The 15705-nt window shown below is 42.4% G+C and overlaps 1 long non-coding RNA gene and 1 pseudogene across 1 annotated transcript; both read right to left on the bottom strand.

Annotated features, from left to right (window-relative positions):
- Positions 1-2287: 2287 nt before the first annotated feature.
- LOC116562503 lies at positions 2288-11744 on the bottom strand. The gene is made up of 3 exons (XR_004273982.1): positions 11734-11744; positions 8693-8695; positions 2288-2856 (listed from the first exon to the last, which is right to left on the bottom strand). It is a non-coding gene; the product is annotated as an uncharacterized LOC116562503 (long non-coding RNA).
- A 241-nt stretch (positions 11745-11985) lies between these two features.
- Positions 11986-14969, bottom strand: LOC116562520 (annotated as a pseudogene).
- Between the last annotated feature and the right edge of the window lie 736 nt (positions 14970-15705).

Here is a 15705-nt window from a genome sequence, read left to right as displayed (position 1 = left end):
AAATGAGTGTTATCAGTACTTTGTTTTTTCCTAAATGGGAAAAGGGTTAAAAGATGAACAACTTCAAGACCATAATCACTTGCTCCTCCATTGTACACAATTTACATTTCTATGGACAAGAATCATTTGCATTATTATCAGTTTTCCACAACTTATAGGTGTTGTAAAATGGCTTAAAGGCAGTTTACATGACAGGACACCTCATAATTCACCCATTTCAAAGTCTTTAATAATTTTTCTTGACATTACTAATTCCTCTACCTAGATTGTAAATCACTAAAATTCTTTTCATCAAATCAGTTCTTTTTTTTTTTTTTAGAAGGTGTTTTACTCTGCCGCCCAGGCTGGAGTGCAGTGGCCTTGATCTCAGCTCAATGCAACCTCCACCTCCTGGGTTCAAGTGATTCTTGCGCCTCAGCCTCCCAAGTAGCTGGGATTACAGGCACGCACCAGCATGCCTGGCTAATTTTTGTATTTTTAGTAGAGATGGGGGTTTCCTCATGTTGCCCAGGCTGATCTTGAACTCCTGACCTCAAGTGATCTGCCTGCCTTGGCCTCCCAAAGTGCTGGGATTAGAGGTGTGAGCACCACACCTGGCCAAATCAGTTCTTATTAAATACTACCATGTGCCAAGCACTCTGCTAAGTGCTGGGGGGCTCAATGGTGAGGAAAGCTAATATCATTCCAACTGTCATCATCTTTTAGTTTAGTTTTTTTCTTTTTATACTTACTGAAATCACCTTTCCAAAAGTTATAACAGTGAGAAAATCACGACAGTGAAGGCGATCTAATCTAGCCAACCCCTCTCTTGCCTTTAGCTTTCAAGCTGCCAAGCTAGCTTTGGAAGACATTTAGTTTATAGTTTCAATGATAATGAAACTTTCCCCAAACTCAGCTGCCTTTGTAAAGCAATGAGAGACCACCAGGCTAGGGGGAGGAAAGGAGCCTGAATTCTGTTAAGCTGTGGACAACATCACTATTGTAGAACCTATTGGCCTTTTGAGATATCTTTTCAGGTTTTGTTTTGTTTTGTTTTTGAGATAGAGTCTCCCTTTGTTGCCCAGGTTAGAGTGCAATGATGTGGTCTCGGCTCACTGCAACCACCACCTCCTGGGTTTAAGTGATTCCCCTGCCTCAGCCTCCTGATAGCTGGGATTACAGGTGCCTGCCACCATACCCAGTTAATTTTTTTTTTTTTTTTTTTTGAGACAGAGTCTTGCTCTGTCACCCAGGCTGGAGTGCAGTGGCACGATCTTGGCTCACTGTAACCTATGTACTCCCGGGTTCAAGCGATTATCCTGCCTTAGTTTCCCAAGTAGTCCCAACTACTCAGGCATGCGTCACCATGCCCAGCTAATTTTTGTATTTTTAGTAGAGACAGCGTTTTACCATTTTGGCCAGGATGGTGTCTATATCTTGACCTTGTGATCTGCCCACCTCGGGCTCCCAAAGTGCTGGGATTACAGGCATGAGCCACCATACCCAGCTGCAGCTGATTTTTATATTTTTAGTAGAGGTGGGGTTTCACCAGGTTGGTCAGGCTGGTATTGAACTCCAGACCTTGTGATCTGCCTGCCTTGGCCTCCCAAAGTGCTGGGATGACAGGTGTGAGACACCACGCTTGGCCTCTTTTGAGGTTTTTTGCATGTCTGACACCCATGGCTCTACCTGGACCCACTCAGAAGCTACTTAGTGCAAGAGGACAGCTTCAACTCCTTATGATTTCATCTCTGCCCCAACCAATCTGCAATATAACCACTCCCATCCCTTCCCTCTAGCTAACTTTGGAAAACCCTATGAGCCTTTGATGAGATTGATTTGAGTAATAACTCTGTCTCCCATGTGGTGTGGCTGGCCCCACATCAATTAAACTCTTTTTTTTTTTTTTTCAAGACAGGATCTCCTACTCTCTGTCACCAGACTGGAGTACAGTGGTGCAATCTTGGCTCACTGCAGTCTCTGCCCCTGGGCTCAAGCTGTTCTCCCACCTCAGCCTCCTGAGTAGTTGGGGCTACAGATGTATGCCACCATGCCCAGCTTTTTTTTTTTTTTTTTTTTTTGATATTTTAGTAGAGATGGTGTTTCACTATGTTGCCCAGACTGGTCTTGAACTGCTGAGCTCAAATTATCTGCCCACCTCAGCCTCCTGAGTAGTTGGGGCTACAGGTGTATGCCACCATGCCCAGCTATTTTTTTTTTTTTTATTTTAGTAGAGATGGTGTTTCACCATGTTGCCCAGACTGGTCTTGAACTGCTGAGCTCAAATTATCTGCCCACCTCAGCCTCCAAAAGTGCTGGGATTACAGGCATGAGTCACCATGACTTGCCAAAGTCTTTCTTTACTATAATGGCATAGTCTTTTTTGTGCAGCAGGCAGGAAGAACCCATCAGGTGGTTACAATACCAGTTTATTATAAAGGATATTACAAAGGATATAGAAGTGATGCATAGGGCAAGGTTTGGGGACGGGGCATGAAGCTTTTATGCCCTCTCCTGAAGCATCACCCTCCAGAAACCTCCACATGCTCAGTTCTTCAAAAGCTCTCCAAACCTCCAAAAGGGAGGCTTCATTACATAGGCATGACTGATTTAAGCTTTGGTCATTGGTGACCAAATTAGCCTTCAGCCCCTCTCCCTTCCCTGAATGTTAGGGAGTGGGGCCGAAAGTCCCAACCCTCTAAACCTACCTTGGCCTTTCTGGTGACCAGCTCTCATCCTAAAGTTAAAGTTACCTAGGGGCTGCCAGCCATCAGTCAACTCATTAGCATACAGCAGATATCACTTTGGAGATTCTAAGGATTTTAGGAGTCATATGACAGGAAACTGGGTCAAAGACCAAATATATATTTCACAGTACTACAGTCCACTCACAAGACTCTTACATCAAAAGGATATACAACTCAAAAGATACTGCTCTATTACTAGAAACCCATTTAATTATTAATAACTAGTCTAGTTCATTATATTTGTGAATGTCTGCCATAGTGAGGCCACTCAGGTCTGCAAACTTCCATTCCGTCTTGTCAGGTTCCTGAGATGCTCCAAGCCTCTTTCAAGATGTTAATGTAATATTATCCCTCAATGTATAACCCATTTATTCACTCCTTTAACCATCGGTGGGGGGTGTCCAGGTTCTTGGCATCTTGAACAAAGAATTGGAAAAATTGCACAAACAAAGCAAGGAAGGAATGAAGGGTTTTATTGAAAATGAAAGTACATTTCATAGTGTGGGAGCAGGCCTGAGCATAGAGGCTCGAAGGCCCTATTACAGAGTTTTTGTGAGTTTAAATACCCCCTAGAGGATTCCATTGGTTCCTTGGAGTACGCCCCACGTAAATGGAGAAGATGAAGTAAAGTTACAAAGTCATTTTCGGCCTACGCCCTATGGAGAGGATATTTCCTGTTACAGCTGAAGTGCGAATTGGCCTTATGTTCCTGCCTCCAGACCCTGCCTCACTATTCCTTCTTCTCTCCACTAATTTCCAAACTTTTCCACCTTTGCAAGGGACTTTAGAATCGGCCACTGCACTGGTCTAGATTGCAGGCAAGTCTAGTAAGTACCTCCCCTCAGTCCATCCTCATTTGGTAGGATAAGAACATAGATGAAGAACTAGTGAACCATCTTTACCAAAAGGCAATATAGCTGCATTCACTCTTAGTCCCTGTAATAAAAAATAAAAGTCTAAGGCCTTCCAGCCATCTGAATGGATCCCTCCTCTCTGCCAAGGGCATTCCAAAGTTATCCTGGAAGACTAGTTTCAGGCCATGATGGGAAGGCAGAGATGCCTTGTTATACTTTCCTTCTCCACCTCCTTTTTGGAATTACTGATAGAACAGACTCTTTAAGTATTTTTTTTTGAGATGAAATTTTGTTCTTGTTGCCCAGGCTGAAGTGCAATGGCACGATCTCAGCTCACTGCAACTTCTGCCTCCCAGCTTCAAGCAATTCTCTTGTCTCAGCCTCCTGAGTGGCTGGGATTATAGGCACCAGCCACCATGCCCAGGTAATTTTTTATGTTTTTAGTAGAGATGGGGTTTCACCATGTTGGCCAGGCTGGTCTTGAACTCCTGACCTCACGTGATCCACCTGCCTCAGCCTCCCAAAATGCTGGCATTGCAGGTGTGAGCCACTGTGCCCAGCCAACTCTTTAAGTCTTCTAAGAAACATTTACAATGTTCTCTCTTTGAAACCTGCTACCTGGAGGCACTATCTGCATGATAAAACCTTGGCTCCAACAACCTTTTAACGTAACCCAGACATTCCTTTCTATTGATTCTGGGTCCTTAGATAATAACTCTTTCAACCAATTGCCAATCCAAAAAATATTTGAATATGCCTGTAAGTTGGAAGCCCCACTTCTAGTTCTTCCACCTGAGGACTAAGCTCTGATTTTTTTTTTTTTTATCTTGCCCAAATTCCTACCTAAGGGGTCTAGGGAGTCATGCCCTAGAAACCATAAATTCTCATCAGATAGGTTTTATTTGACCCTATGTATCATGACTTACTTTTCAACCTGACTCTGGCATAACTTTATGAAACACGAAAACAAATATTTAACTCAAAAATATATTTCCTCGCTATGCCTTGAAATTGCCCTGCAAAGTCTCTCATGGGAAAAATCTACATTCTATAGAGAATCTCCTTTCCCCTTTGTTTTCCTTCCTCCCTTTCCACAGCCAGGAGATAATCAATTAAGAGCCAGGCATCCTTTTAGGTTTGACACTAAACATTTTACAACGTGCTCTCTCTCTCTCTCTCTCTCTCTGAAGGCTACTATCTGAGAGATTGCTCTGCAAAGTAAAACTTGGTTTCCACAGTCCTTTATCTTAACCTGAATATTCCTTTCCATTGATCCCAGGTCTTCAGATAAATTCAACCAATTGTCAACCAGAAAATATTCAAATTTACCTATAGCCTGGAAGCCCCCTGCTTTGATGTATTTCTTCTTTTTTTTTTTTTTTTTTTTGAGATGGAGTTTCGCACTGTTGCCCAGGCTGTAGTGCAGTGGCACAATATTGGCTCACTGCAATCTCTGCCTCCTGGGTTCAAACAATTCTCCTGTCTCAGCCTCCTGAATAGCTAGAACTACAGGTGTGCGCCATCACGCCCAGCTAATTTTTCTGTATTTTTAGTAGAGACGGGGTTTCACCATGTTGGCCAGGATGGTCTCGATCTCCTGACCTCATGATTCACCTGCCTTGGCCTCCCAAAGTGCTGGGATTACAGGCATGAGCCACTGTGCCTGGCCAAATGTATTTCTTAAATGTATTTGATTGATGTCTCCTCATGCCTCCCTAAAAATATAGAAAACCAAGCTGTACCCCGACCACCTTGGGCACATGTTCTCAGGATCTCCTGAGGGCTGTGTTACAGGCCACTGGTCACTCATATTTGCCTCTGAATAAATCTCTTCAAATATTTTACAGAGTTTGACTCTATTCATTGACACCCCAATTTTGCCAGATGGGGTAAAGGTACAACCCTCCTCGATGAGGTCCCTAGGAATCCTGGCATAAGGTTTAAACACACAGTGAGAGTTTCTTGCTTATAAATTACTCTTGCTTCCAGCATTTGTAGTTTCATCCTGGATCCTAGGACCTCTGCATCGGGTAGCAGAGGAAAAAGTTTAGGTGATGTGGGGAAGAAAGAAAAGAAACTACAATCATTATAGCAGTACGCCCCTCCCTTGGTAAGAGCTGTATATCATCCCAGCATTGTCCCCACCCCCTCTTCCTCAGATCAACCAGAACCACAGGAGAATCCGGTGAATCACCAGAATCCAGTGAGGACCTTGCGTCCCTCTCATGTCGATTGTAAGCGCACATCAGGAAGGCGTGTAAGCCAGCCTTTCATGCACTTACCGCCCTCTGGTTTAGACAACCAATGTTTCAATTGCCAGCTTCCCTCCTCTGTCAAACTATTACTCTGAGGAGGAGATTTCCCTGCTTACTGTTAGACATTATGGTCTGTACAGTGTGTTCCTTGGTCTGAGGAAATTGTGGTCAGCCATCCAAATCCATGCAATAGTTCCTGCTCTGTTGTATTTTTTTTTAAATAGCACTCTGAGAATTTGTAATTTCTACTGGGTAAGAAAGCCAGATCCAGAGTCAATGTCTATTCCTGTCAAGACCCATTTGTAGCCCCCAGTGCTTCCAGAATCAGTCTCACTTCCCAACTATGTTCAGGGCCTGCCCCTCAGGGAATCTGCCCATAGCCACTGGCAGTCTCTATATCTTGTGCTGACAGACACAACAATTTTTACTGGAATTTTGTGCCTGAGACAGTGCAAAAAGAACATGTTTAGATTTAGCTTATCTCTGCATTGTTGCAGTATCTCCATATCTACCCATTTCATGGACCCAGGTGGCTGCTTTGTAACAGTACTGACTCCACGTTAGAGAAAAGCTTGTTTGCTAGAATAGAATTATTGCTTTGCTTGAGTTTGTAGATTGTTTACTAAAAACAGCCTCAGGAAAACAGGATCTTCAAGAAAGGTAAAAGAAAATACTCTGGGAATAGGCTGACCGGCTGATACGAATAGGCTAATGGCGCCTGCAGAAGGTCATGAAACAGTGACCAAGAAAGCAGTGATTCAGCCTAAGCAACAGGATGAGACCTTATCTCTACTAAAACTCAATAAAATTATCTGGGTGTGGTGGCACGTGCCTTTACTCCCAGCTACTTGCGAAGCTGAGGCGGGAGGATCACTTGAGCCTGGAAGATTGAGGCTACAGTGAGTTATGATGACACCACTGCACTCCAGCCTGGGCGACAGAGCAGAATCCTGTCTCGAAGAAAGAGAGAGTAATAATTAACTACTGGCCTGAAATTGTGCATATTTCACAAGAATGTTTTGATCATAATTTCTCTAATTTCCCTTAAAAGCCCCAGGTCTGGAAGCCCAACTTGGAAAGATACTCTGAATGCTAGTTCACTGCCTTCCCTAGGTTGCTGGCTTTTTGAATAAAGCTAACTTTCCTTTCACCAAAGCTTGTTGTTATGTTTTTGGCTCTCAAGCAATGAGTGGCCAGACCTGAGTTTAGTTACAACCTCAAGGCAACACATGGAGCTATTTGTTTGATGATTCCCATCACCTGCCAAATCTGGAAGGGTATCTTTTGATGGACACTGACATGTCCTACTTTAATGAATGCCTCTAATGTTGATAGGGCTGTGCCCCATATGGGCATCCCTTTAATTGGATTCCATTGCCCTCCTGCCTGACTGTGTGGCCAGGTCATTGGCCACTGCCCATGGGTCAGTAAAAACCCAAACATAAGGGCTTTTTAGCACTGCTCAATTCTTCCACCACTGCTAGGAAAATAGCATGCAATTCTGCCCACCAAGCTGATTTGTTTTTACTTTTTTTGATCAGGGTAATATCCTTCCAAATAGGATGATGCCATTCACCTTTAAACTGCCATTCACAGGGTAAACAACTTTTTGAAAGCTGTTCATAGGGCACTATCTACGTGATGATAGAATCTAGCAGCTCTTCACACAGTTCCAGACTTAATCCTAGGGGGAGAAGATTTCTCTGTTCATCTCTTCCTTGTATTCCTCAGGTGGTTGGTCCTGTGTAAACCATTTCCATTTTATCATGGAACTCTGATGGGCATTGCTGTCCCCATTAGAGTGTCTCTCTGACACTGACCAAAACATCAGGTTTCAAGATCATTTTATGTCGTTCAGTCATAGGGGTAGCTTTAATTAATATCCTATATCAAGGTACCAAATGCCCCTTCATTGGAAATTCTCTAGTCCAAAGTCCCAGTAATTGTCACTGAGAGGTGCTCATAGACTTTTACCTTAAGCTCCAGTTTATATTCCACATAGAGCTAACAAACAGAGGATTTGTTCACTCCAGCACTCCAGCTTCTACTCTACGTTCTGTGTGGCTCTGACAATCTTGTTTGTTCCCATTTAGCATGTTCAAATACTACTGCTTAAAGGGCAGATTGACATACCCTCTGTTTTATAGCACTAGGTAGGGGAAACATTCCCTATTTGGGTACAATGTCCATCCCAATAACACAATCAGGTAAGATGCAACCACTTTACATTGTGTTCAAGCATATGAACTTTCCTATAAACCTTTATCTTAATTCTATCAACACTTAACTTTCCTGTCTGTAGCCTCCATTAGGACTAGACCAGACTGGGCAATATAAGGAGATACCATCTCTACAAAAAAATTAAAAATTTAGCTGATTAGGCCTGGCACAGTGTAATCCCAGCTGTAATCCCAGCACTTTGGGATGCTGAGGCGGGAGGATCACCTGAGGTCAGGAGTTTGAGGCCAGCCTGGCCAACATGGTGAAACACCGTCTCTACTTAAAAAAAAAAAAGAAAAAAAAATACCAAAATTAGCTGGGCAAATCCCAGATGCTTCGGAGACTAAGGCAGGAGAGTCACTTGAACCTAGGAAGCAGAGGCTGCAGTGAGCAGGGATTACACTCTAGCCTGAGTGACAGAGTGATACTCTGTCTCAAAAAAAAAAATAGCTGATTCTGCCACTGTACTCCAGCCTGGGTGACACAGTGAGACTATGTCTCAAAAAAAAAGTTTCTGATAACCTACAGGACACATTTGGCAGTTTAATAGTCAATAGGCTCTTAATTAATTAATTAATTAATTTAGATAGGGTCTAGCTTAATCCCCCAGGCTGTAGTGCAGTGGTATGATATTGACTCACTGCAACTTCTGCCTCCCAGGTTCAAGTGATTCTTGTGCCTCAGCCTCCCAAGTAGCTTAGAATACAGGCATACACCACCACGCCTGGCTAATTTTTGTATTTTTAGTAGAAACAGGCTTTCGCCATATTGGCCAGGCTGGTCTTGAACTCCTGACCTTGGGTGATCCACCCACCTCAGCCTCCCAAAGTGCTGGGATTATGGGCTTGAGCCACTGTGCCCAACCTGTCAACAGGCTTTTAAGTTCACTCTTCTTGAGCAGGTATTGTAATTCATGGCAACATCATCTCCCTGAGCAAAGAATCTTATTGTGAGTTCCTCAGATTGTTGACTTACTGGTTAATGTATGATCTACTGACACTGAGTGAAAAGGATGCTGATTTATTTCTGAATCATGAAGTTTTACTCATTGTCTGGCATGTGGACATTTTAGCTTATACGTTGCAATCTGTAGTCAATGATGGTGGGCTCTAATGAAAAAAGACAACTCTGGTATGAGGAGTCCACCTCCCTTCATCTAAACTCTCCTATAGAAGCCTTCCAACTTCTGACAGACCCTGGAAAACTCCCAACTTTGTTGATGTGTCTTCCTGGGTCGATCTTCACATTTGTCTTTCAATAAACCTTTATCAAATTATTTATGTCTCAACAGCCTTAATTTTGGCTGACATTTTTGGTGTAGCTGGCAGGAATTCAGAGTGATTCCCCGGGACCACCCAGCGTGGCTTCTGACCCTCTGCAGGTACTGGCAACATTCCTCGATGCCCCTGCTGGGTACTACAGAGGAGTTCCTTCAGAATTAATAAACCTCCCATCTTGGTCAAAGTTCTGGATCTTGAAGCTGCTATCCTTCTTGGCTAGGAGGCACAAAGACTCTTTCAGACTGAGAGTTATTGCTATGAATTCAAGGTAAGGTTGAAATTCTAGGACAGGGCAAAACAGGAGATCTGCTAATTGTTGTCCTGGAAGTTGGGGGAGAGACATTTTCTTTTCTCCTTTTTGATTGCATGAGGGCATGCTTGCTCCAGAGTTGAGACACTCACCATCTCCAGCCCAATGGGAATACTGGGCTGGGTGCGGTGGCTCATGCCTATAATCCCAACAGTTTGGGAGGCTGAGGTGGGTGGATCGCCTAAGGTCAAGAGTTTAAGACCAGCCTGGCCAACATAGTGAAACTTTGTCTCTACTAAAAATACAAAAATTAGCCGGGCGTGGCGGCACACGCCTGTAATTCCATCTCTTTGGAAGGCTGAAGCAGGAGGAGCACTTGAACCCAGGAGGCGGAGGTTGCAGTGAGCCAAGATCGAGCCACTGCACTCCGGCCTGGGTCACAGAGCAAGACTCTATCTCAAAAAAAAAAAAAAAAAAAAGGGAAACAGAAATTAGCAGAGGGAGGTGTAAGACATACCACCCAAAATATGTAGCAGTCTTATAGGAGAATTCTCACACAACTTTTTGCTTAGTTGGCAGGCTTTCTAAAGACTGATCATCTCTTGCCAGTGAGCATCCTGCCACTTCTTCAGAAGTGATTTGGGAATCTAAGGCAGCTAAGAGAAATCTTTTCAGCCTGACGGGTGAAATATCCAGGAAGAAAGATTCTATGTTGATACACAACATAGTTTGTCTTGCTCAAAACAACCAAGATAGGAAATAGGTCTTCTTTCTTTTTTTGAGACGGAGTCTTGCACTGTCACTAGGTGGAGTGCAGTGGCATCATCTCTGCTCACTGCAACTTCTGCCACCCAGGTTCAAGTGATCCTCCTGCTTCAGCCTCCCAAGTAGCTGGGATTACAAGCGTGCACCACCACACCCAGCTAATTTTTGTAGAGACAGTGTTTCACCATTTTGGCCAAGATGGTCTCAATCTTGTGACCTTGTGATCCGCCTGCCATGGCCTCCCAAAGTGCTGGGATTACAGGCGTGAGCCACTGCTACCGGCCAGAAACGGGTCTTCTAAGACTAAGGGTGCACCATCTCTGTCAACACCAGCTGGTTTTATGTATAATACTTATGGTCCTTCTACTTCCAAGTACTTAGACAAATGAACCTACTCATCCAGGATGGTCGTAAGCAGCAGTGGCCAAAATGGGGATTTAAAAAAAATTGTTTTACCCATAAAATTTAAATTCAGTTTTATTATTCCTCATGCAATGGAGGGTAAATTAATCTCTACTTCATATGTTATCAAAATACTACCTTCATCCTTTGATCACATGGAGTGTTTCATACACTCCACCCCAGTACATCCACAACTAGGAGCAGAATACTTCATTACCGGAAACCATGTAAATAAGAGTTCTGTTCAAAATCTCAGCAAAAGCTGGTCAATTCTTCTCAATAGAAATTCACTATAAATTCAAACAGACTAATCCGAAGAGCTTAGTCTGTTATACTCATTTCATTATGATATACAGTATCATGTTTTATAATGAACATGGGTTGATAAATTATTGGTGCATTAAATGGCAATGTTCCATTAAGGAGGCTGTTCTGCTTTACATATCTGAAAATTACTTAGAAAATGTCTGCATTTCCTAATTCAGAAACTACAGTTTTTCCAAAGACAAAGGTATTTAAATAGTTCAGTGCTTAGTGTTCTTAACACAACAACGAGACTTAGTTCAGAAGGTATTCTCTCAACTCTTAATCTAAGTAAGAATAGGCATGTGTTAGGCCATTCTTGCATTGCTATAAAGAACAACCATGTGTCTCAGTTGTTTGTAAAGGAAAGAGGTTTAATTGGCTCACAGTTTTGCAGTGCACAAGCACGGCTCTGGCAACTGCGTGGCTTCTGGGGAGGCCTCAAGGAGCTTTCATTTATGGTGGATGGTAAAGACAGAGCATGGCCAGAGCAGGAGTAAGTAGGGCGGAGTAGGCGCCACATACTTTTAAACAACCAGATCTTGTGTGAGCTCAGAGTGAGATCTCTCTTATCACTAAGGGGATGGCGTCAAGCCGTTCACGAGGGATATCTGCCCCAATGATTCACATTGGAGACTACATTTCAAAGTAAGATTTGGAGGGAAAACATATTCAAACCATATTGAGGGGATTTAAAAAATAAGGCTTTAAGAAGGCTTGTCATTTTAGAGCTGGTTTTTAACAGAATGCAAGTCCCAACTTTTGCCTGTAGAACAAACAAAATCTTAAAATGACTGATTGGTTCAAAATGGTTTTATGGAAAAAATCTGTAACTAAAACTTGGCATTGAATGAGAAGTCTCTACCATTTTTTTAAGCAAAATGTACAATAGTTCCAATGGGCAGCACTAAGAATGAGAGGCTCAGACATTTACAACAGCAGGTATTTTCTCTTTCTCTTCTTCACAGGAGGTGGGCAGAGAACTGCTAGGTTAGCTTCATTAAACAGTTTTGAAGCCTCGCTGTGTGAGAGCCAAGCACTTAGGTATTTTACAGCACCAATCTCCTTATCCCTAGTTAAAACCTGCAGATAGGTGACGGGAGTCAACTTCTTCTCCTTCAGTTTCTCAATTGCATCTTTAACAACACTAAGATCAAGTTTACTTCCTCCAAGGATAATGGGAGTGTTGGGAAATGGTGCTGCATTTCAGGATGCCACTCTGCACAGACATTTTCAAATGATGCAGGACTCACGAGGGAGAAGTATGTTAAAACTGTGTCTGTTTACAGATAGAATGGGGGCATAATCTGTCACAATCTTCTTGTCCAGATGTGTCCCATAAGCCCAGATTCACTGGTTTTCCATCTACCTGAACATTGGCAGCAGAATAATTGTCAAAGACAATAGCGATAATGCATTGGGAAATGCATTGGGTGTAAAACTTATCAGTAGACAAGCTTTACTTACAGCTCCATCTCCAACTACCACACACTTGATGGTTTGCACCTGGGTCACTCGCTGGGCCCTGGCAGTGGTGGCCAGGCACTAAGGCAAGAAGCAGTGGGATAGAAGCATGGTAGGCCAGGTGCATGGCTACAGGTGGCAGGGGATGGGATGTCAAGGTCATTGTCCATGCCACCTCACCCTTAACCCAAAATGGGAATCTTTTGAAAATGCCTAAAATAATTAATTTGCATGCACAGTTGGAAAAAGCTGGGTTTAGACAGACTGAGTGGGAGACTTACTACCACTAGCACTTAGAAGCTTTTATTTAGGTGATTGCAAAAGCAATTGCAGTTTTTGCATTGTTGGAACTTGCCGTTTGATATTGGATCCATTCTTACATAAATATGGCTACGTTATACATCATTTTAGTGAGTATTTTTAACTTTATGGTTTTGTGTTAATGACTTATTACTTGCTGTTTATTTTATGTTTATCTTAGGCTATGGAAATGATGTTAGACAAAAAGCAAATTCAAGAGATATTGTTATTCGAGTTCAACATGGGTGGTAAAGCAGCAGAGACAACTCACAATATCAATAATGCATTTGGCCTAGGAACTACTAATGAACATACAGTGCAGTGATGGTTCAAGAAGTCTTGCAAGGGAGACAAGAGCCTTAAAGATGGAGTGTAGTGGCCAGCCATCAGAAGTTGACAATGATCAGTTGATAGCAATCATCAAAGCTGACTCTCTTACAACTATACAAGATGTTGCGAAAGAACTCAATGTTGACCATTCTATGGTTATTTGGCATTTGAAGCAAATTGGAAAGGTGAAAAAACTTGACAAGTGGGTGCCTCATGAGCTGAGCAAAAGTTTTAAAAAATCATTGTTTTGAAGTGTCGCCTTCTCTTATTCTATGCAACAACAATGAACCATTTCTTGATTGGATTTGTGCAACCAAAAGTGAATTTAATTTTTTTTGCTGAGGTGAAGTCTCCCTCTGTCACCCAGGCTGGAGTGACCATGTTGGCCAGGCTGGTCTTGAACTCCTGACCTCAGGTGATCCACCTGCCTTGGCCTCTCAAAGTGCTAGGATTACAGGCGTGAGCCACCTCGCCTGGCCAAAAAATGGATTTTATATGACAACTGGTGACAGTAAGCTCAGTGGTTGGCCCGAGAAGAAGCTCCAAGGCCCAAAGTCAAACTTGCACCAAAAAAGGTTATGGTCACTGGTGATCTGCTGCCTGTCTGACCCACTACAGCTTTCTGAATTCCTGCAAAACAATAGTACATCTGAGAAGTATGCTCAGCAAATCGATGAGATGCACTGAAAACTGCAACGCCTGCAGCTGACATTGGTCACAGAAAGGGCCCAATTCTTCTCCATGACAACGCCTGACCATACATTGAACAACCAATGCTTCAAAAGTTGAACAAATTAGGCTACAAAGTTTTGCCTCATCTGCCATATTCGCGTGACCTCTCACCAACTGACTATCCACTTCAAGTATCTCAACAGCTTTTTGAAGGGAAAACGCTTCCACAACTAACAGGATGCAGAAAATGCTTTCCAAGAGTTTGTTGAATCCTGAAACATGGATTTTTACGCTACAGGAAGAAATAAACTTATTTTTCATTGCCAAAAATGTGTTGATTGTAATGGTTCATATTTTGAGTAATAAAGATATATTTGAGCCTAGTTATCATGATTTAAAATTCACCCTCCAAAACCACAATTACATTTGCACCACCCTATAAAAGAAATTTTGAAAGAAAAGTTGTCTCTATTTAACAGGTAAATAAAAGGATACCAGAAACCTTTTCTTTTCCTTTTTTTTTTTGAGATAGGGTCTTGCTCTGTTGCCCAGGCTGGAGTGCAGTGTCATGATTATGGCTCACCGTCACCTTGCCCTCCCAGGCTCAAGTGATGCTCCCACCTCAGCCTCCTGAGTAGCTTGGACTATAGGCACACGCCACCATACCTGACTAATTTTGATATTTTTAGTAGAGATGGGGGTTTGCCATGTTGTCCAGGGAGGTCTTGAGCTCCCAGGCTCAAGTGATCCACCCGCCACAGCCTCCCAAAGTGCTGGGATTACAGGTATGAGCTGCTGCACCTGTGACCTGAAACTATTTCTAAATTGAAAAAGATTAAGCAAATTTCTCCCTTTCACCTCCAACAGCTCCTCCTTATCCTCCTGGCTCCTTCCCCACCCCACGCCCTTATTTGAACTCATTCTTTTCTGCTTGTTCCTTTAGCTCTCCTATATCTCTTAGGTAGAGATTTTTGGAATTTCACAATGCATACATTTCTTTCTCTTAAAAGAGGGAATGGTATTTAAATTTCGAACAGTAGAAGCAAACAGAACAGGAATAAAACTACTGAGATTGTTAAAATACAGATACAACACATTTTTCCTAAACTGGGACTAATGAATGCCACTTACCGATTTACTGCAAGCATTCCTGGACCTTTTGTGATCTTAGTCCAATGATGGTTAAATATATTCAGCCACCCCTATTAAAATGGAACACTTAATTGAAAAATTAGAAATCTAAAAGAAAAAGAACTATCTAACTGTTTATAAAGTTAGGCTCTTAGATCAAACAGATTGAAATCTTGAGCTTGGAGTGGTAATATAAGGAAATATAAGGAATCTCTGTTCAATACAAAACTTTTACTTTTTCTGCTATGCAGAGACCAAAAAGAAAAAGCTGAAAGAAAAGAGAGAGAAACTGCTCTAATCTTTCCCGCCTACATTTGATAACCAAGCAAACTACACTGGCAAACAAAAGATAGATTCGTTACTAATTCAAGGATAATTCGGGATTTTATTTTCCTTGTTCGATTCACCCAGTCCTAGCCAAAATGTAAACATTAAAAATTTAACCTTAAACTCATTTGAAACTGAAAAAAAGGGTAAAATTTGTTTTTAAAAAATCAAACTGCTGGCCAGGCATGGTGGCTCATGCCTTTCTAGCACTTTGCAAAGCAAAGGCAGGAGGATCATTTGAGGCAGGGAGTTCAAGACAAGGCTGGATAACATAGTGAGACCTCCATCTCAATGAAAATAAAAATAAAAATAAATTAGCCAGGTGTGGTGGCATGCTTCTGCAGCCCTAGCTAGCTGGGAGACTGAGGTGGGAGGATGGCTTGAGCCCAGTAGTTCAAGGCTGCAGTGAGCTATGAATATGCCATA

This window comes from Sapajus apella, unplaced genomic scaffold, assembly GCF_009761245.1.
Source record: "Sapajus apella isolate SASKATOON/1434 unplaced genomic scaffold, GSC_monkey_1.0 scaffold32, whole genome shotgun sequence".
NCBI classification, from domain to species: Eukaryota; Metazoa; Chordata; class Mammalia; order Primates; family Cebidae; genus Sapajus; species Sapajus apella.
Note: the sequence above shows the minus strand (reverse complement) of the source record. Positions and strands in the feature narration are given on the sequence as shown.